This window comes from Hetaerina americana, unplaced genomic scaffold (assembly GCF_022747635.1).
Source record: "Hetaerina americana unplaced genomic scaffold, ioHetAmer1.1.p SCAF_23, whole genome shotgun sequence".
Taxonomy (NCBI): Eukaryota; Metazoa; Arthropoda; class Insecta; order Odonata; family Calopterygidae; genus Hetaerina; species Hetaerina americana.
In genome coordinates, this window is record NW_027286797.1 from 2,763,408 (window position 1) to 2,785,781 (window position 22,374).

The window sequence follows — 22,374 nt, forward strand, 5'->3', positions numbered from 1 at the left end:
GTTGTCTTTATGAAAGTCTTTGCGTCGCGATTATTTTACAGACTGTGCAGGTTAAAATCCTTTAGTTGAGAAAATCACTAAAAGGCGTAGACTACAGGTGCAGCAGCAGTGGCACCTTCTAACACTTTATGCTGGCCGGGTATATTCTACATCACTTCGTGATCAACGCATTGCCAGTTGTTAGGGAGCTTTACATTTACTCCGCATTATTGGTTAAAAGAATACATATTTTTGCAACCAGTGGAGTGTAGCAGGGAAATGGAGAAGGCTTTAGCCACTAGCATTACACCGTGTAGCCCTGTAGTCTGTTCGTGAATATAGACTGGCATAGGGGCCTCATGTAAATGACTGACCGTTGTTAATTCTCTGAGGAGATTATAACCAACTCAGAGGTTTATTTTGAGTAGTTCTCGCAATGCTTCGTGTAAAACTAAAGCTGATCGGAATCTACGGATGTGTGGCAGTAGTGAGTGTAGGCGCCGTCATTCAAACTAAAACTTGTTGATGTAGAGCATTAATTCATCTTTTTCCCTTAACGTAACGACTCTTCAAATTTCATAACTTTTTTAATGGAATTAAGAATATAAACATTGTCACACCACCCCTCAAGTGTGCACAAATCATGACTGTCACCAAAGATATGAGGAAGGTGTGATTTTGTGCCAGCTGTCATCTGGGTGTATTTTTACTGGTGACGAGGGAGCATTTACATTTAAATGGATCCCTTTCAAGCCCTTCGAGTTGCTCCGGACAGATGACGAATTATGACCTTCTGCACGGAGATGCTAGCAACTCATGTAATCCCACAGCCAAGTGCTTATGCAGGTAATAGCTCTGCTTTGTACTATGATTCAAGGGAATACATGAAAAATATGAAATTATAGCATGCATCATAATGTATGTATTTTATAATATCCCTCAAAGCATTTATAAAATAGCGCTTTTATAATGAAGAATATTCAGAAGCGAACATGAAGAGGCATCTTAGCCATATAGCACTCGTCATGCAACGCAAGATAAGCTGAGAAATTTTCGGAAGGACTCACTCCATCAGGGGCATTGGGCGTGGAGGCCTAGTTGGCGCGCGTTTCGCTCCGACGAGTCTATTTCCTAGGCTTATTTCGTGGTGAACTCAACACCAACATATCTAAATCATCTTTTCTACTATGGTGACTATCAGCCGGGTACTATCTTCATATGGTGATGCCTTGGTTGCTTTGATTGTTCCCGGTAAAAAGGGCAATATTTTACTCTATGTACGTTCTCCTAGGCAATATTTTACTGCATGTATTCATACCAGATGAAACCAGAGGCGAATCAATTCTTGAATTTACAGCCAAGTGACGTGGCCACAGACACCCGCACGTTGATTGGGCCACACAGTGGCGGCAACTTAAATACAAAATTACTGGGGCCCCTTATGGCATAACGTGAGTCCCAAGTTATATGCATAACATCTACGGTAAAAATGAAATATGACGCTCGTTTAAGACCACATTAACTTCTAACCCTCTAATGTGTCTTAGTTGAATTGGCAAAGATATGCAGAACGTCTACCAATTTAATATGATTTTCTTCGGACTCCGATTGACGAGAGGCTTGTAAGCATTCTCATGCTCAGTAAAAGGAAGTCATTTTGATTAATAAAGTGGTTCTATTTCGCATATATTTCTAGAGTAGTCAATAAAAGATGCTGCCCTCGGAAAATTACTTATCTCCTCAAGCGGCATGTCCTTCTTATTCGAATGGTTTTCGCACGAATAGTTCCTGAGAATATACGAATGGTTCTTGAGAATATTTTTTAAGAACAGAAAAGATTTAGGTTAATTTTAAGTGGCTATGCATCTTTATATTCGAACAAAACGTGTTCCTTTCCATCAATAAAAACTAGCTCATTTATATTATAGAATAATTTTTTTCTTTTAACGTTTGGGAAATCTTCTATTTATTGAATATTTTACTAGCACGCATAGGAAATACTTCGTAAATTGTTAGCAGTATAATACTTCGTTTTAAAAATACGTAATGCCGTAGATTTTAGCTTTTTTTCACGAGAAAGAAACGGCTGCGCTAGCTTCAATTTTTTGGGTGGCAATCGTGTCTAGAAAGTCAAATTATGTAGTTCAGTTTTGGAAACTCATGATGCCATATTTCGTGAATGAGATTTCATTAATGGTATCAATTGCAAATGATTGCATTGAGAAGTGCAGATCCGCTGGAATGCATTCATCACGGTTAGGTAGAATTGCAAAGTAAGTCATAAATAATAAACGCAATAGAATCCTAGAGCAAAATTCAGCCCACGTTGGTTTGGAGAATCTAGCGCTTGTGCAGCAGTACAGTGATACCTTCTGTCATCTTGTGTTTTCTAGTAATTTCTACACTCACTCAGGTCTTACGGGTATGTAGATTTAGACTGTTTTACATGTGTACCTTCATTACATCTCTCCAATATCTTACAATGATTTTTTGAAAGATTCAAAGCATGAGAATGTAGAAGTGTATTTCAGGCATCCTCTCATGTAATGGGCGTAGATTGTAGCACCGATGAAAACTGCGTTCTTGTAAATTCTCCAAGGCGGTCATGATAACCACGAAGGTGAACTTGCATTCCAAACTGCAGCTGTTGCACGTGGAGCAATCTAGGAGGGAGATATGAAAATGTTTCTCTCAGCTCATGTAGTAGGAATGCAATTTATATCAAATTGATTACTGATCCAGTATGAAGACATCTGTTAAAAATATGCATTCAAAGAGTGTATGATCAGACGCGCCAAAACGATCTCTTTCATTGGATTATTTAATATCCATAGACTACCTTTAAAATCATGGTTTTGTTATTTCTTTACCTTAATTTGACTTGGCCCTTTAATGAACTGATCTAAACCAGAAGAATAAATAATTTCCTTGAATAGTGACGAACATGTATGCAAATAAATGAAAAGTATGTCGATAATTATTCCTCTGCATTGAATTTAAAATAACTCATGCATTTTATAGGGGAATGGAACTCATGGGAGGAGTATTGATGCACCTCCTGTGCACTCGTGAGAGCCAAGTATTTACTACATCTTCTGAAACGTTACAAAATGTCTACATTAGGTTTTGGGACGTAAATCCCTTACAACCCCTGTGTGTGTGTATATATTATATATATATATATATATATAATGTATATTATATGTATTATTAATATATATATTATAGAAATAATATATATTATATATTCCATCCCATGGAAGTAGATATTAGAAAAACGGATTAGAACGCATGTAAAAGACGAACACGGGAATGGTGGGGTTAAGATCACTGGCACGGCAAGGCGAAGATCCGTGGTTCAACTCCTGGTCAAGGAAAATTTTTTGAGCTTCAGAACTGCTCGATTCCTCCTTCCCCACCATTACTGTGCTTGTCTTTTGCATGCATTCCTATCCCATCGATTTCCATGTGATTGAATATGTGTTCGCCATTTGGCGGGTATACATACACGTATCTACATATGCATAATACCCCGCAAGCCGCCGTAAGGGCTTGTGGCGGAGAGTGTCAGGTCACCACCCACGAATAGCAGCAAAACACATGCGAAATGAACCCATACATGCAAAACCCTCAGTAGCGTATACATTCATGCGAAAATCCTTCCATTCTACGCGCATGGAAATACATATACTATCATCCAACAAATAACTGCACCTTAGCATGCAGTAAGAAATACATATTCAAGCGTAGATATATACTTTATTTATGGAGTGAGAATTGGTTCTTTAATATAATAATGGCCCACGTAACTTCTACTGGGCAATTCAGTTACCCATGAACTGAGCACATTATGTGCACACATTTTGCTCGTAAACTCATGAGAACTGCGTGAGATGTAAAAATGTATTCGTAATGACATATGCTCTGTTATTTCACTTGTTAAACGAACACATCCAAAATTATAATTTAGAATTTTTGATGCATATTTGTTCTTTTAAATTAGTTTAATTAACTTGTTTATTTCATCGTTAAAAAATTACTCTTTACTTGAAATTTGAGGGAATATTTAGGCAATGTGGACTAGTTTTTGCTGAAGTACCGCACGGACTGTCTCTTAATAATCCTGTTGGTAATTATTTTGTCCAGGCTCACACTCCTGCCTTTTTTACCATGTTAACGTTTAAATTATGAATTTGTTTAAGAGTTATACTATTAGCAATAAATGAAGACTAATAAGGTTTTAATTTTGACTTCAATTAGCTGTTTTGCGCTGAATACGCTCTGATTTTATACTATTTCATATATTTAACGTCAATAGCCTCAGTTAAATCTATACTTTCAGAAACAGCTATTAAATCACATAGAGTCTCGTAACTTTTAAAGAATAAAGGTACCACGTGTGTACTTTAAACTGTATTTAAACAGGTATGCAATCAATTAAACCCATCTTTATCTCATCAGACAAGGTGGATATCTCGACCCCGGGTTAGGGACTTGAGTATTGCAGACGGATTTTAGAACAAGACGTAATCTTTTCGATAATCTCTCGGGGATAGTGAATTCAATAGATTCCTCATTGCGCTGCACGTTGAAAATCTTACATGGCAGCCATGAGTCTCAAGGAGGTGCTCCAGTTCAATTGCAATGCTATTTTCAAGCATGACGAACCATTGTGTGCGCTTCAGCGTCCCTAGATATAGCAGCCTAGCATTCATGGAAGTGGAAGTGACCACAAGTGCTCATGGGCTTTGGGTATCTCAACGATATCACAGCCAACACTCTCAATCGAAAAGAGGACCTTGTTGGTTTACATCCATAAACAAATTATCATTTTACAATTTGCATTATACACCGATAACTCGAAAGGAGAAAACAACCTTTGTATTTTCAAGAATCTTCTCCCTCTATTACGGGAGTATTATTATTTGAATCCGTTGTGTTATATAATTTGAAAGGAAACATAAGCGATGTAGTTAGCTGATTAACCTGGTGGGAGCGTTGCGTGATTCAACGCCTGCATCCCGGTTCCACCTCCCCCACTCCTTCCCTCCGACATGCCATCCCCTTTCCTAACACCCGCCAATAGCCATCACCGTCCACAACTCTCACCCCATCCGCCAATTGTATATATTAAGTTCATTCCCTTTCTATGCACCTCATGATGTCGTTACGCAATGAAACCAACGTCGTCTATATATATAATTTTTGTTGAAATACATGGTGTATTTATTTGAGTCGAAAAAAGTGTTATTTTCAAAAGTTACATTCATTTTTTATTTATTGCGCATATTCCGCAAACTTGACAGACCCATAAATTGAAAGGAATTTCTAAACGTGATTAATTTAGCTGTAATAATTTACGGCGAAAAGTTCTCTATTTAATGGCTTCATTGGAAATAAAATGCATACCGTTAATTTTTTCTCTTTTCACGCGAAGCAAAATGAGGTCCAAAGCATTATTCAAGTAAATAAAGTAAATTTACATTTAGTGAAACTATAAACATAGATTGCATATTGGATTAAGGTAATATCATTTTGCCAATTTAAATAGCTTTAATGGAGCATGGCTAAAACAAATTATTAAATTTCATATAAGGGATTTACTGCCGAACGTGCTTTTTGGAGCAGTCGAGTTCTAGCTTCTTGAATATTTATGCGTATAGGATATTCAATTTACATCAATGTTATCGGTAGATAATTATTTAAAATTTTTGTAAAGATGGATTTAAAAGTTTCTAATGAAATAATTTACCATGCAAAATTTTAATGCTATATTATTAGCTTAATGTGTAATGTTAATGTAGCCATGGTTTCATTTCTTGACTTATATTGCATTAGTTGCGGCCATAAGTTGAAACATTGTCAGTTAAATCAATTGTTTATTGTTTTCAAACTCTAAAATGGGCATTTGGGAGCTGTTTAATTAAAAAGGATGACGTTGACCCGATCATTTTACTCGTTTTTCTTGAAAAAGAAAATAACATTGAAAACATTCCGTCTTCGAGCAATGATCTCAATCAGATCTCATGCATCCTTGCTTTACATAATCAAATAGTTTAGCATATTTTATTTAAAAAACATTTTCCGCCGGTAACTAAAACATCCTTGATCTACTTGCTCCGAAAACTAATGTATATCATGGTTGGTGCCTTGCGTGCAAGCACTTACAATTGGCCCACGCCCCAACAATATGTGGTATATTGTTGGGGCGTGGATAATCCAAGTTAAATTTCATATAAAAGGACAACAAGTTTAGGATAGATAATATAAACGCATGTTTACATGGCCTATGGTGCATCTTATATTATTCAATCCCATTGTTTCATGCGGAGATGGAGTTTACGAAACTGAGGATTCAGGAGATTTTTTTACGAACGGTGTACTTAAGTATCCTTCTACAGCGATAATCACTAAAAGATGCAGAGCTTGGGCGTGTAAGAGAACCTCCTATACATTTCTGGCTGCCCAGTAACTTTTACACGGCGAATACTTTTACGTGACTGAACTGTTTCAGGGACATTACAAGTTGCAAATGTAGAAATTTATTTTTGATAATGAGATAACGGAAGGGACTTATAGCAGGCACTTCATCATGAAGCCCTTTCTTTTATTGAGGTGATATACATTGAGGTATTAGGTAAATAATTGGCAATTGTAAATTATCCAGGGGATTAAAAACTTCCTCTGAGGTTTTTTCTCAAAGTATTCGCTCAATTTGCATGAAATCGATGCTTACCAGGGGGAGTCGATATCTGCGAAAAGCGTTGTTGTGCCACCAACTGCTGATGAGGCTAAACTTCTTCCCATTTCGGAAAAGACGCTCATGCTATTATATTCTTCACATTTGTGAATACCAAGCTTTCTATAAAACCTTCATCAGTCTTGGCGATTCGATTATGAATGCATAAAACATTGCAACATTTATCCGCATTACTAGAGTGGTCTGCAATCGTGAATTTCCATCAACGGTGTGAGGCGGGTGAGATTTCTCTCCCTCCGTCATCATGTAGGTTCATTCACGGCTGAACAGCAAGCAATGAAAGTGTTTTGCATATTGTAAAAGTTCCATGTCGGCAGCAATTATTCTGAGGGGGCAATTATTCTCATTCAAATTAAGTCCGAGGGTAAGTTAGTTTTAAGGAAGGTGTGTGAAGTTAAAATATATATTTTGATAGTAGAATGTCATCTAATATTTATATTAATTATAGATGATACTATTATGATTGATATGATGGATAGAAATAAATCAGAATTTTAAACAATAATTAACTTTCAGTCTGGTTTTAAATAATATTCATCGTTTCAGAGGGTCTATGGATAAGTATCTAGACATTTTTTCTCATTAAATACAATTATAATTGATTCCTCAGCGAATATCCCTCGTAAATAAAAAATTAGCTCAACTTTTTGAAAGATATATTATCAGATGGATGTATTCAATACCATATTGTGTGTTAGGAAATATGAATTTCTTGTATCATCTTCCATTTAGTTATTTAATTAATGCGTTAATTTAAATATGTTTCTTCAACAATATATTTCACATATTTTATGCCACATAAACCTTGGTATTGAATAATATGTTACTGGAAAAATTAAAAACGCCCTGCCGATTCGTTCACTTTGTAGGGTGAACGTAGGTGTAATTTAAAATTGACTTGCAATCATCAATCCGATGGGGAAGCTACATCGGATGTAGAGCTACGGGGAGGAATGAGTCGACAACCGCACGAGGAAAGTTTTATCGTCGGTTGCTTTGGTTACTCTTTAAATGCGGACTTGGATGGAGTTCACATTAATGAAAATAGTAATGAATAATACAGTGACACGGTTACGTTTGGTTTTAGTTTAAATTCTGCCAAATAATGTTTTGGAAGCAGAATATACTCAATTATTTTAATAGCCTAATATTTTTCGTGGGAATAGAGAATGCATGTAAAAGGTAAGTAATCAAACCTTGATCGATTGTGTTTCTTGAATAAGTGGAATGGGAGCTACTAGTTGACCGTGGTTTCCAATACAGGTTAAATTTATTCAGTAATTTTGGGATAGATGAATTATATGAGAATGTTAAACTCATATTTCATCCCCGACCTACTATGGAAGTTCAGATGACGAACGTTAAATCAGAGAGATAGATAGTAGAATGGATGGGTTTAAAATGTCGTTTGTCCTCGTACCATTGAACATCAAAATATATATGACCATTGGCTCGAAGGAATAGTTAGTTATTGTAGGGTATACATATTTGTGGCTTTCTTGCATGAACCTTTAATAAATTTGTCTTTGAATACTCCTTGAGCATAATTTGAATATTACCTATTTATAAATATATTTGCATGTTACTACCTTCATATGTGTGATTAACCTAGTTGGGGGTTTTTGGGGTCTGTGGGTTGTCATGTAGGTGTAGAAGTGCTTCCCTTCCGAAAACAATTGATTCACAGATGTGGGATAAGCATTAGATGCCTTTATTAAACTAGAAGGAATCAATAATGCATATGCATTGAAATTCGATACACTACTCCTCTACCTTGTAAATATGGTGTCGTTGCATAAATGGTGTTGGTGGAGTGAAAATCGGATTGCATCACAGGCCTCTCGAATGTAGTCATATCCGGCAAGGAATGAATGATGATGGTAGGCGAAGGAAGAGATGGTGATGAGGTTGGGGACTACGGGTTAGGCACGAGGAATGACCGCGGGGAAAAATTAGTCGATTTCTGCAGGAGACAGGGGTTAGTCATCACCAGCACTTGGTTTAGACACCACAAAATACGCAGGTATACATGGAAAATGCCAGGTGACTCAAAAAGGTACCAGCTAGGTTATATTCTGGCTAGACACAGATTTAGGAACAGTGTGATAAATTCGCACAGCTTCCCGGGAGCGGATGCGGACTCTGACCACAATTTAGTTGTTATGAAATGTAACGTCCGTTTCAAAAAGATAAGGCAGGGGCGGCGGGTTATAAAATGGAATGTAGAAGCATTAAATGGATTGAAAAGGAAGGAGTACCAACAGGCTGTAGAGGAAATCATGGAGGATGGTAAAGAGCTAAGTACTATCGAAGAAAAATGGGAATGTATCAAGAACACGCAGTGTGAGGATATGGAAAGTCTGCAGAAAAAGGGTGAAATTGGTGCGCTGCACAGCAAATCTTTATCGGGAAGTAAGAAAGGAAGATCTAAGCAAGCAGTTAAAGATAAGTCGGGTAGGATAATAATTGACGCAGGAAAGATCCAAGAGAGATGGAAGGAATATATAGAAGAACTGTATAGTAAAGAACTCGGACCAACACAGTTAGACATTGAAAGAGAACATGTCGTAGAGGAAGGCAGCTTAGGTCCAGGCATACTCGACGATGAGATAGAAATGACATTAAGGGAGATGAAACTAAACAAGGCCGTAGGGGTGGAGCCAATAAATAAATATTTGCCTATTATGCCCTATAAACAGCAACCTGGTGTGAAAACAGTAGTACTTAAAAGCAAAAATTTACTTGAAAAATGCTCCTTGATCCAATGGAGCAGACTATGATGACTAAAAAAATATCGGAAAGAAAAACTTTGCGTAACCTTTTCGGGCTACATAAAAATCTACTCTGTAATGATTCCTTGAAGGGAATTTCCTTGGAAATTCCATTTGACTCACACTGCGGAAGACCATGCGGGCAAAAATGAGTGGTTTCAAGTGGGGCAAGAGATCGAGAAAGGACGCCCTCACCTTCTTGGCTAGGAGTGTGGCACTACAGCTTCAGGATAACCAATGACCTGCACGTTCAGCTAGAGTGGGATCGGCAGGCTAGAATCGGAGAGGTTCTTCCCTCTGCCCTCAACCTCTCGGATGCAGACACGCACTCGCTTGCTTTCCTCACGCAATTATTTCCCTATCCCCTTTCCAACCCATAAGGAATTGTTAACATGCAGACTCATGCAGTAATCAAATTCTCTAGTTCAGTTTATACTGCTTCTGGTAAATATCACCCACTTGCTCTGCACGTATGTTAAATGCGCTTCTTTCTATCTCCTTATTCAATAATATGGCCACCCATTGCGGGCTCTCTTCACTTAGGTCAGGACTCCCCTGGGGTTAAACCAAATATTAACCAAATATTTTAGACGCATCCTCCACGTTTCTTTCCGTTTCTTCAACTCATCGAAGCTATCTCTTTCTTCTGGATATAATGACCTTTCAGCAATCAAGTATGAAACGTATTATAGAGAGCAAAGACAACATCTACAATTATCAAGTCAGGATTATAATAATTCAACAAATCGATCATTAAAATTAAAAGCCATTCTACCTTAACATTACAACACAACTGGTTTTTACTCTGTCGTTCATCACCTACATTTCAAAAAACGTTCAATGGTTTCGCATCTATGCATTTATAACTACTCGGTTAAGAATAAGACGCTTGATCTATACATACACTACAAGTCCTAAACGAGACTCATAAGAAATCAATAATTTTACAGAGTTTTTTCCTGTTTCAGACGATATTTTTAAATGAAACGTTAACGAAACAATTTTCCCGGTGCACTCAAAATTCCATTTCTTCTTAAGTTCCAAAACCCTTTCTTATTCCTTGCACCTAGGCATTGGAGAAAAATATTAACTGGTGTTCATTTAGTTCGATATATCCTGACAGTTACGCTTCTGCACAATGAAGCGACACCCCCAACTGCGCTAAAGTGCTCTTAATATGTACTTAGAGAGCTGCATAGATATTAAAAACCGTAATTTTACTTCGATTACCGTTTGAAGTAGGTTTTAGATGGGTACAAACGTGATGTCTTTTCGTTCTCAACCGCGACTGACGGGGCACAACCTGCAACTTAAACCTTACTTCATTCGTCTTCTACTTAAACCCTACGCGGCATTATTTTTCCTGATCATGAGCGAACAATATCAGCATATAGAGATAATCGAAACAATATCAATTGTGAAAGTCCACCCATGGGACTCAATCCTGGAACAATAGCTTAGGAGGTCAGAAAACTAAACACTTCGGTATGTTTCGCCAGCTCTCCTAGCCGTAGTGAGGGTTGTAAATATCCAACTGATTATTCATACTCATTCAATTGTTTAAAAATATTCCATGTCCATGATTGCCTCAATTAAATACCTCAAAAAATCTTTTCCAAACTTTGATACTTTTGCTCCATGGTTGTTCACATCTCACAAAAGCTAAAGGAAATTCATAATTACTTGAAGAGTTAGGTAACAAAAGTAAGTGTTTTCATTGCATCGTGGACATTTAATGGGAAAATGCATTGAAACATTTTATTTGCTTGTTACTTCAAACTGTTTGTGGAAAAACCTTCGTCAAAAACAATACTCGGCTGCACCCGAGTAAATTTTTAAACATCCTTGAGTCCCGTGGCACTTTGGTTGACCTTTTTGACAAATATGAATACTAGTCATACTGTAACTCGCAATTTATCGCAAACTATGCATTGGTGCCCTGGTTGTCGTAAAACGATTAAAACCTCTCTCTTAGGCCAGATAGGTTACGATACTTTGGAGGGCTTGTTCATTGCAATGCGATGTTAACGGTGTTAGCCGTTTTTCTATTGTAGCAGTGAAGCTCCTCCTACCACTGATTCACTGTAAACGTGGTAGCTCTTAAAATTCGTATGCCGATGTCAATTACTTATGTATTGTCTGGTCGTGAAATATGTGATCAATTTAATTACAGACTCTGTTGTTATCCATTATTTGGCCCGACAAGCTGGGGACCGAGCTCGGCGATTGAGTGTTAACCAAGTTCGTCGGACTATAACCTATTGGACATGGAATTATGGACATGGGTTATTTAACCGCGAAAGACTTGTGGGATTTATATCATCACCCCCGCAGGCATGCTTGCACGCTGTCTGTGTCTAGGATATCCTCTGTTGATATCCGCCGATGGCCGAAGTTCATCGTTAACACAATGTTTTGTCGTAAATTGACTGTAAAATTATTCGAGAATTAGCAATTTTTGTGTATGGTAATTACTTGCCTTGTGATTTATTTTTTGCTTGTATTTTCATTCATCGCGTGTATAATTTTGATATGTTGAAATTAAGTACTGTTTTTGTGGTTGTTAATTTGAATTTTGAATTTATTCCTAATGGCATTTATTTTTATTTGAAACGTAACAGTATTTGGGATTACAACCGTGACAGGTTCACTCTTGCTTGGAGCCGCGGCTTCCGGCATCGAGCTCGCTACGGCGTGTCTTTCGACGATATCGGATTTTCGGTTTGTGGTGATAGAGGTTTTTAAAAATAGGAAGGGGGGGCTGTGGACGCGTACTAGAATAGCCTATGCGCGTCCGGGAAATTCATTCTTTCTCACAATTTTTACAAGTGTGGACGTCTCTTTCAGGGCGCAAGTCGTCTGGGCGTCCGGGTATTGCATTACTAAAGAGAATACTGAAGTTTCTGATCGAGTGGATTACCACCTTCATTGTTGGTTGAATTTTTGTTTGGACGTTACATGTGTTGAATTACGTGCTGTTTTGGAGATAAACTTTCCTATCTATCTTAGACGTCTTGTATCATCCTTTAGCAATAATAAATCATGAACTTTATCGGTTACTCACGATTTCACCAGGAATAATGCATCATTGCAAGTATGTATATATATATATATATATATATATATATATATATGTGTATATATATAGAAATTTAACATATAGCCGTTAACAGAAAGTACTCATTTCATTTCTTTAATAGAGGGGAAGATGGATATTGAGTGAGCACTACTTGGCTCTTTTTACGTCAACATAAAATTGAAATATTTCAATTTGTAATATTGTGATGAGTCAATGGTGGATGTCATTATAGCAAGGCTCCTTACATTGGATGTGTTCACAGAGCTGCGATACTTTGTTCAGCCCTCCCGGGTAACTTAAAGAGGGGGAACTAATCAATACCTACAAGCCAGCAGCGTAGTTCCACTTGTTGATTCTGAGTTACAAGAGAAGAGTGCAGACGCAAAATTGCAGCGGCTCCGGCATCCAGAGCTTGAGTATAAAGTTAGGGCTACAGGGCCCGGATTGATACGCCATCACTTTGCCCCCGGCAAGAAGCATGTGTACATGAATATAAGCAATGCCAACATAAAACGGCTCAATATATTAGGATATTCTGGGAACGAAATGGACAAGATCAATTACATTACGCATCACTTTATCTATTTACTATACAGATACTTATATATCTCCCGATATAGTAAAAGAGAAAATTAGGAAAACCCAATATAAGCATTGCTATTCAGACTTTCTCCGAGCTCGGTCGGCGATGGAGAGGATAAATTTGACATATCGTTTCCCCGGTACGGCACCATACATTGAGGTGTACCTGAGATATGCATATGGTTAATGATAGACTATTGAGAGTATTATTAAAGGCATACCTACTCACTTCATCTACATCCTCGCCATACCCCGCATGGCGCCGTAAGGGCCGGGGGGGAGGGTTTTAAGTCATCATCCGCAACAGGGAACAAAACCTGATGCTAAATCAATATATGCCTACAAAACCCACAGTGGCGTATAAATTCACGCAAAAATATTTTCAACTTGCACGCATGCAAATAAATGTAGTTTTAACCAACAAACAATTTCACCTTTAGATGCTGTAAATAAGTTCTTTAATATTGTGCAAGCTAGAATTGAAGCGCATAAAGGCGAAATTCCACTATTTCATAGACATGCAACACACAATGGTCTCCTCCCCCAAGGACACATTTTGGAAATGTGAGCCAACGCTGCAGGTAGCGGGAGGGTCCCCCCACAGAGAGAGTTCAGGGATTAAAGGGGAAACTGGAAAACAAATAAAGCAAAGTAAGCAATACTTAAACGAAGTTAGTGGTTTGATGAAGCCGAGTTTCTTTAGAGCGGATCTGCCTGCATATTGTGCCGATAACACATGTGCTCCTCATGATAGGCGTGGTGTTAGAACTACCACCAAATAATTAACTTGATTGGCCGTAGGTAGCACTGAACCTTCTATTTCTCAGTTAATGTCCTGTTTTCCACTTCCTTTGTTCGGACATTTAAAAAAAGCATTTGTAAATATTTAGCATTAATCCCATTTCCTTGCACCAATCCGAGGTTGTGTCTAAGTCTCTAGAGAGTAGCTTGCGATCTCGTTGGCTCCTTATTTCCTTGTATACCGCCATGCCGTCAGCAAATAACCTGAGATTTCTACTAAGGTGTGAGCTTAAGTCATTTATGTAATTAAGAATAGAAGCGGCCCTATTACACTTCCCTGGGGGTCGCCCGAAGTTACTCTCTATCCGTTTAGCACAGACCATTGAACACTACTATTGTTTGCAACTTGACAAGAAATCTCTTATCCAAAAATATTTTTCTCATTGATACCATAGCATTTAAGTTTGTGTGGGACTTTATCGAAGGCTTCTTTGAAATCTAGGACTAGTGCATCAACTTGTTTTTTGTATTCTCCGGATCTAAGTCGCCGCCGAGCTAGTGTAGAATACTTGTAATGGAATCCGAGCTTCTGTACAATGAGCACACGAATAGGCTTTTGTCGCTGTGGTCCTATATGTTGCACAAAAATATTTTCTCTGTCATTTACCTCGCATTCGTATCGCTCGCTACCAAGATGTGACTTTAAAGGAATGAATTCTCCCCCACCCAATCTATTAGGTCGGTCCCTTCTGTTGATAGTGCGCAACCCTTTTACGAGTGTGAGGAGAAGCGGATATAGTTTTCATTTAACAACTCTGCAGCGTGGCAGCCCTGCTTTGCGATCTTGTTCAGCATTATATTCCCAATATTTATCTTCCCAACTGCACAGCACCCTGGCGCGTGTGTGTGGAGAAGCGTGATGAATTCTCCTTAATCAACTCTGCAGCCTGGCTCCCTGATTTACGAAACTGTTCAGTATTTTATTCTCAAGTTTTTGCGGGATAGGTATTTATTTGTTTTCATATTAAACATTGGCAGGAGCTATGGAAATTCAATGTTTCGAAATTCACTAGGTCTCAAAAATGTATTTTCCCAAAAAATCAGTGAATGCCTTGGTGATGGAAGATATCGCGCGTTTCACCTCTACAGGTTAGGTATTAGTATTCAATGGTATCATTTATGGCGAATCATGGTCGTGGTCGATAATCAATGCATAAGTTTACACTGAAATTTAAGTTTTTTCAATTTAAGGGCGCTCGAAATATTAAACTATCCTATAGTGAGTCAGCGTACAAATGAACCTTTTGGTAAGTAATCCCCTTTCTATTGAAACTTTTTTTTCGTAAAACAAAATTATATTAAACTCTCCCAATGTATAGTAATTTTTTTCAAATGGTGGAATTAAGATTACAACTTGATTTCTCAGAGGGATGTAGCCCGACCAGCGGATGCGATTCAATCAGGCAAATTGGCGTTAGAGGGTTTACGTAGATATTTCTATTTCCTGGAATAGTAAATGCAATGTCATCTGTGAAATGCCAAAGTGTGTACTCTCTCTATACTGCCGGCACTAAGCCACGATCCTCCGCTTTATTCAAGCAAGCATACCGCGGTCTTCTTCTTTTTCCGACTCTTACCCGTGTTCGAAATTTATTTACAGTCGCTAGAGGTTGTAAAGACATATCATGTACAGGGCATTATGTGATATATTGTGGGTAAAATCCAAAAGAACTTCAGTTTTTCAGTTTGATCCTTCATAGATTTTACAGGATATAATTAAAAAAATTAAACGAATTTAAACAGATGAAAGCATGATAAAAATCCCTTGAGTCTAACACCCGCCTCCGGCAAGGCAGTCTCTCTCGGAGCGTGCTCCTGGTCACGTCCCCCAAGTGATCTCTCTGCTTGCTTTCTGGTCGTGCCTTCCCGCAACGACTCTGCTCTCTCCGGGAAGAGCAGCAGTGGGGTGGAGCAGCAGGAGGAAGAGAAATCGGGTGGAGTTGGAGTGGGTGGACCCTTGCATCCGCTTCACCTATGCTCCCATCACTCAACGGGTGAGGAAGTTGATGAGACAGGAGCCGAGAGGTTTTTGCACACAACATCCATTAATCAAGTCGACCAGGAATTTGCATATATAAGTTTCGAATGGAACGTAATGAGGCATGGATGAAAAGAACTTCATGGTCGTTTCTCAGTTATTGTTGATAATAGGTCTATCGTAACCTTGGCACAACAAACATTACTTCATGGGGAAACATGGCCGTTTATGATAGTGACCTCAAGAGACTTCAAATGGCAATTAATACAATTTTTGTTGCTTAAGAAAAAACACACCGCGCAAGAATTCACAAAATTCTGTACCAATTAAATTGTCTTGTCAGTTTATGTCAAAACTATGTGGATATTTGTATGTTAAGAACTGCACCTTCCTCTAACGAGTAGACCTATAATCAGCCGCCAATGACATGTTATGTTAAATGGAAGGGACGTTAGTACGGTCTCAATGACCACTATTATTTATGACCTGACGGGGATAATCTATGTTCATTTAGGTATCCACCAAGTAAACCGACCCAACTCCGGAACCTGTCCTCCCCATCCGCCAAGTCCTTCAATAATCAAGGTTATTTAGTTACGTTAAATAAATGCTGTGGGTTAAGGCCCTTGATGAACTGTGAGTCATTCGCATCGCTACCTTTAAGCTGTGTATCACAGTTAACTGATGCTCTATGTCTGCTCTGCCCTTCTCTCTTTTGCGTTTTACTGCACGCCCTTGTTAGCACACCGCTATTGCAGTTCAGAAGTGTTTTTTTAGGCATCGTGCTTACGACGTGTACGCATCTGCATTTAAATTTCCTCTTTCTCTCGCAAAAATCAATCAATATTTGAGCTCATCCCAGAATTTTCTTAAATTCGCCGTTATACGTAAATTACGAACCTGCATAATTTATTCTCTCACAGCTTGAGCTTTTTGCCCCAAACCAAATTTGATCATTCCATTTCCAGCGCTGTATGTCTATACGCTATATGTCTCACCGGTCAAAGGTGACCTCAACAGTTCAAGTGTAACCCGATAATAGAACATCACGCCTATAGATACTGACGAGTTACACAGCTGTGTAATGCCAACCCCTCAACGCTCCAACACATACAGTGAAATGACCGCTCCGTCGTAGTTTGTCTTCGGTCTTCATAGCTCACAATAGCTGTGGGAGATTAATTCGAACCAACTAGGTTTCGTGGAGAAGCTCGCGGGAGAGTGGAAGGCAGCAGACAAGAAGAAGGTACTTGCACCACCTTGGAGGCTCAAGGGTTCTCGTCTCTCTAGCTGGGCGAGACTCCTCCTTTGATAGAACGCGATTATCTTTTGTGTCGCCCAAAATGAAATGCGATCTCGTCCTCTGATCCCTCGGAGATCTCCTTCGGTAAATTGAGGAGTTGCGTGCTTCTCAGTTGAATGTGTTTCCGAAGTCCGGAAGGCGGCGGGAATGGGGTTGTGGCAATTGGAATGCAGATGGAGTGGGACACAGACGTGTGAAAATGCGGGAGGGGACTTCTAGGGTCTTCCTCGACAACTTTTCCCTTTATCCCGCCGGGAGGGTTTTCCTAAATACCTCCATAAGTGTTTTGTATGCGCACTCAATGACCCATAATCGGTTAATAGCACTGTTTTGGGAGGAAGGATACCTCTGCCTAATTGGAATATATTCCATGGCTCTTTTGCAGACGAGTATATATTACCTCACTTTTCACATCGAGGGAGTCGGGATAAGTATTGCGCAAACCCGTATATGCCTCATCACACGTACCCCTTTTGTCCATCGCTACCCTTCGGCGCCTGCCTACACTATTATTTTCACTGGAATTCTTCCTCACGGTATTATGAATTGTTCTCAGTTCCCGAAAATAATCGCCTTTCCTTTCACCGAACCTTGCATCATAACATTCGCCAGCACGAATATCTTAAAGCACACGATTGTCATGGTGTCATCTGGGGAATCAGCCGTGCTACGTATGGCTCGATGGAATGTGGATGTCACATGTCCTCGTCAATCACAGAGATACTTCGTGTCCCGCGATCGCCCTGTCCACGCACTCCTTTGTTCCTTTGCCTTACAAACGGTAATGTGATGCGCAAAGCATACGTCATTTTATTAAATCACACACGCATGCAAAGAATTGGTGAATGATGGCGTACATTGATTCGCGATGATTTCTTTATGGTGTTCCTCTCTATGGATTTTGACTCTTACGGGCGGCATTTACAGGCGGTAAATTTACATTCATTCAATATTACTAGCCGTAAGAGCTTATTTCTATCAATACTAACAAAATCGTCAAAATTAAATCTATTTAGTGAAGTACAGTATTTTCTAATCATCTTTCCCATGACTCTTTGAATCTATCTTACTTCTATTTTCTGGTAGCTTGTGCACATAAAAATGGAACGTACGGGTCATTCTAATGGAAGTGGGTTTCATTAGATGAGCTGTAGAAATGTGCAATGAGAAGGTAAGACAAAGGCGTTACACGGAATTAAGAAAGCTAATTTTGAAAAACGCGGAGTGTGTTTGGATCCATGGGGGATGGCTTTAATTCATAAATTGGAAAAGGCCAGGAAAAATCCTCCGAAATTTTGGGATATTGCTACGAGGATTGTGAATCAACAGTCCTGGTATGTCTGATAAATTAGTACGGATTCTCGCGTGGAGATTACAATGCTTTGCCATTGGAAATGAGACAAGATATTTGAGTTATCTTGCGGCATTGAAGACAAAGTTACAGCCCAAATTCATATTGGTATCTTTGAAGATGGAGATGGATAATGAGAATTAGACACCGTTACCAACAGATTCAAGATTTCACTGTACTTCTATTTTCGACAGCAATTCAATCAAAAAAAGGGGGACCCGAACACCCTAATACATATATTTAATGACTTTAACATAGGAATATATGCGTGCATGTTTACGAATGTTTTTGTTTAAGAACTAATATATGCTTAAAGGCAAGGAAACATTACGTCCATGTAGACGTAATGCCTTCTCTTCCACGGTCGACCCAAGAGTAGTTTTTGTGAGCTCCTTCCTTTCATTTGTTCCGCCCACACCTCTTCTAGGTGCTACTTTAACATTACTCCAAAGGCCACCGAGAGCGCGAATTGTAATATCAAGAAGCCAGGCGAATAGACACAAGCGAGCACTTTAACAAATTCATAAAGGACACATCTACACGGCACCCTGCAAACCGCCCCATTTGTAGCCATATCATACGTAGTATTGAATGCCATGACAGAGTACGGTAGTCACACATCCCATTCGATTGCGTTATCATTTACACAGTTACTGAACATCTTACAGTCGTTCAGTGCACCTTACTCTTTTCCAGACATGACGTGCTCAGCAAAGAGCATTTCAATAATTGGCAAATGTTTTGAACGAATACGACGTTAGTTGTGCATTGATTGATTGAATACGACGTTAGTTGTGCAAATGATTGTACGCAGTAAATCTTATATAATAAATAAAATATCTCACGATTTCGATGCTACTTTTTTATAACCAGAAGGAGACGAAAGTATATCGAAAACTTTGTCAAGTATCGAAAGGGTATATTTTTCCTATTTTCACTGAGGCAATGGGAGCCTGCGGATACTAATGATAGTAAATGAAACAAGGTGTCCGACGTTAGTAATCCTAACGGGATGTTTTTCTCTACACTATAAATGTTGTGCATTAGATAAAAGTTCTTTACATGAATGTTGCTAAAACTGCATACATGTATCCACATTCATCTCTGATTTACAATGATTTACTTTTCCAGGTGAATGTACGAGTAACCTACTAAATTTGTGAATTATAACTACTAAAAATGATGCAAAAGGTTATTCTTAGCGCTGAACTTGTTTTTCACTTTCGGGAAATTAGGTAAAGGTCAACCAGAGTGCCAACTTGCCGGGGCAGGTCGTGATGAATTACTTGTATCCTAATCCGAGTACTGTGTGTGACGCAGAGTTTCCAACAAACAATTGGTACTAACGAGTAAATGAAATGCTTTAACGCAAGGTCTCCGAGAAGGTAAAAACACCTTCTTCTGGTTCCTAACGTTTCAAGTAATTATAAATTTCCTTTAGTTTTTGCAAGAAACGAACAACCATGGAATAAAAGATCAGTGCTTGGAAAAGATTGTTTGAGGTATTTTTTTAGGTAAAGGCCAAGGAATTTATATTTTTAAATTTATCAAATTTCAAAACTCAGTGTAATTTTTACAAAGAGAATTTTGTTGACTCTCACCACGGATAGGACGGCTGGCAAAACATATAGATGTTTTTCATTGATTGACCTCCTACTCTAAGGGTCCAGGATTGAATCCATGAAGATCATCAGTCAGTGTTTTCGTTATCCGTGTAAACCGATTCTGTTCGCAGTCGATCAGTGAATAGAATGTAGGGGGATTATTTGGATAAATTACTCCGTGAGTGATGATAAAGGGTGAAGAGTAGGAACTTTCATGTTTTTGTAGAATTACCTTTCACGTATTATTTCGTAAATTATTTTACGTATTCCATTAGTTAGACTGCAGCATAGAACTAAAAATTGAATGTGAAACGAGGCGATTTAATGCAGGCGACAATAATTGACGACGTGAGAAAATTTAACATTATCATTCTGACTATTTACAAAATGACTCCTATTTCTTGCGAAGTTTATTTTCAAATGATTTGTAGCCATGAACTCATTGAGTGCGGAATTGTTTCCTTCACTTATGTTGAGATACTAATTTTATAGGTATTTTCCATAAGGCGGAATGCTGATTTTAACGTAAATATGGGATAGCAAAAAATTAGAGGAGGTTTTACAGTTTACATATCTTAGCATTGCATCAGACCAAAGTGCTGAATGCATTAGGGACCCAGAAATGTAGGCTCCTTAGGAAGGGAAAATTTCGCTATGAGGAGTGTATTGCTGACGGGGAATAGTGCAAGAATGTTGATAAAATATTAGTGAAAACTTAAATATGAAGAGCTGTATTGTAGTACGCAGTACATTTTTCATTGATACAAGTTATTTAGCATTGGTTAAAGGCTTTTGAGATGCGGGTACGGGGTGGGAGGGAAAGTAAAATAAACGAAGATGCACTTGTAATAATGAGAGTTGAAAGAGGATTATCTGGATAAATATGAACAAGGCCTGATTAGTGGATGCGAAGCATTTCGATTGATAATGAAACATTGATGACTGTGGTGGAGTGGAATTAGATGATCGCCAGTGCATGGGAATTGAGGCAGGGTTCCTCGTGTAGGGTTGAATGTCAGGTTGTGTCTTGTCAGCCGAGGATTAACAATGAGAGATAGTACATTTATTCCCATCCAAAAACCTACCTCAAACGGTAGGCGAAGTAAGTTATGGTAAATTATGTTTTTTTTGCATAAATACACCTATCTACATACATAATAAGGGCCAAATCGCGTAGTTAGGGCTGCTGCCAAAGATGATTCCCAAATAACTGGAACCCACTGAAATTTGATGCATTACGTATGGTGAGGGGCATAAGAGGGAAATTCCAAGAAACTGTGGGAGACGCCGGAACGGCAGCTTTTAGCGGAGTCATCCGCTAAGTGTGTATTACAATGCCACAATTTTAGAGCGCAAAAACATTCGCCTTGATCGCGATATCATCGGAATTTAAGAGGACGTCTCCATAGCTTAAGTAGCTAAAAGCTCACGGCCGTACATCACGGGATCTGGGTTTGAATCCCGGTCAAGGCAAATGATTTTAAACTATGACATTGTTGCATTATAAGCGAGAATTTCGGAAATTTTTAAGAGTTAGTCTTTACGACTTAGTGGGAAAACTGCTTGGTAACGTTTTGCTGAAAAAATTTGACCTTACCGGCGCATTACATCTGTTAAATACAGGGTGCCGAGGTATAAATTCCTATTTTCCAACGCAAAACGCTTTCAAAAAAGGAAGTTGGGTTGCCTCACCCTGTGCACAGTAATTTATGTGTCTCGATTGGTATTTATAGTGGAAGTAAGGATTGAGCGTTTTATTATTTATCGAGTGACAAAAAAATAAAAATACACGAAATTGAACTATTATTGAGATTCAGGAGGTGTATTCCGGAGACAATGCAAGTATTGTTGTAAAGTAGCATTAGGATTCCATAAGTGATGCTTAAGAATGTAATGCAAGTTTAAAATGATAGTGGCCCAGGGTTTTTGGTGAAAAATTAGGCAGGGACCTAACCAGTATGCATATTGATATCTTGATCTCCTGTATTCACAAATTAAAGTTTTAATGGTCGATATATTGGATGGTTATATTCTAGGCGTAATAATTTTAAATGGTTGTTCTCTTAACTCGTGTTCTCGAAAGGTCGAGTCCACAAAACCCACGTGGTTGATTGGGAGTGATACTTGAGCATTTGAAGGGAAGCGTTAGTGCCGACTAATTACTTT